General features: G+C 55.5%; 1 protein-coding gene across 2 annotated transcripts in view; it reads right to left on the bottom strand.

The window, feature by feature from the left end:
• ADAMTS3 (ADAM metallopeptidase with thrombospondin type 1 motif 3) overlaps nt 1–997 on the bottom strand; it is a 65,376-nt gene that overhangs the window by 41,084 nt on the left and 23,295 nt on the right. The gene's annotated exons all lie outside the window — the stretch shown is intronic.

Here is a 997-nt window from a genome sequence, read left to right as displayed (position 1 = left end):
ATCCTGAGGTTCATCTGCCGGGGCCAAGCACGCTTGGACGGTGGCAGCGAGGTCCTCAGGACGTAGATGGATTGCCTTTACGGGCTAACGAGCTCCATCTGCCCGGGGAGGGGCCCCGACCGGGAATCGAACCCGGGTCTCTGCAGTGACAGTGCAGTGAATTTTCCCCTGGACCACCGGGGGCTCCCTAATAATGGCCAGTCTCTTCGCGAACGAAGAACCGGGGAAGGTCTTTCCACCTTCCAGCCTGCGCACTGGATTTTTTAGGTGAGACACAGTGTGCGCGGAACTGAGCCCACCCTTTAATCCTAAGGTTCATCTGCCGGGGCCAAGCACGCTTGGACGGTGGCAGCGAGGTCCTCAGGACGTAGATGGATTGCCTTACAGGGCTAGCGAGCTCCATCTGCCCGGGGAGTGTCCTAACCGGGAATCGAACCCAGATCTCAGCGTTCACAACGCTGTGGTTTAGCCACTGCACCACCAGGGACACGTTCGCGAAGAGACTGGCCATTACAGTATCTGAAATATATCTGGAATATCAGCACTACCCCGAGTGTCAGACCCAGGACAGCTGAACCAGTTCTCGCTCTGGGCTGCGCATCGATCGTGCAGCTCGTAGTGAAATCCCGAACAAGGGATTTTCGCACCTGGAAAGATCATCTCAGGAAGTTCCATGCGCCATCCCACATCATTCCAGTCAGCACCAGCCTTGATTTTCCCTTCCACCAACACCTGGACTGCAGCAAAGAGCTCAGCAGTCAAACCAGCACAAGGCTCTGCCTCCTGGAAAACACTTCCTTCTCACCACTCTCTCGATGGAATCAGAAAACATTTCCAGGGCTCTTCCCCCACTCCTCATCCCTCCCTTCTTCCCCGCTGGACAATCACAGGTAGCTGACAGCTCTATCCTGCCCCATACTAAATAGAAGCCCTATTGAAAAGCACCAAGAGCTCTGTGTTCCCTCAATTTAATATCCCAGCCCCGGCCAAGCAGACA

Source organism: Empidonax traillii, unplaced genomic scaffold (genome assembly GCF_003031625.1).
Source record: "Empidonax traillii isolate 1590-97213 ecotype Southwest subspecies unplaced genomic scaffold, ASM303162v1 scaffold998:size213616, whole genome shotgun sequence".
NCBI classification, from domain to species: Eukaryota; Metazoa; Chordata; class Aves; order Passeriformes; family Tyrannidae; genus Empidonax; species Empidonax traillii.
The sequence above is the reverse complement of the archived record's forward strand: the minus strand, read 5'-3'. Positions and strand labels throughout refer to the sequence as shown.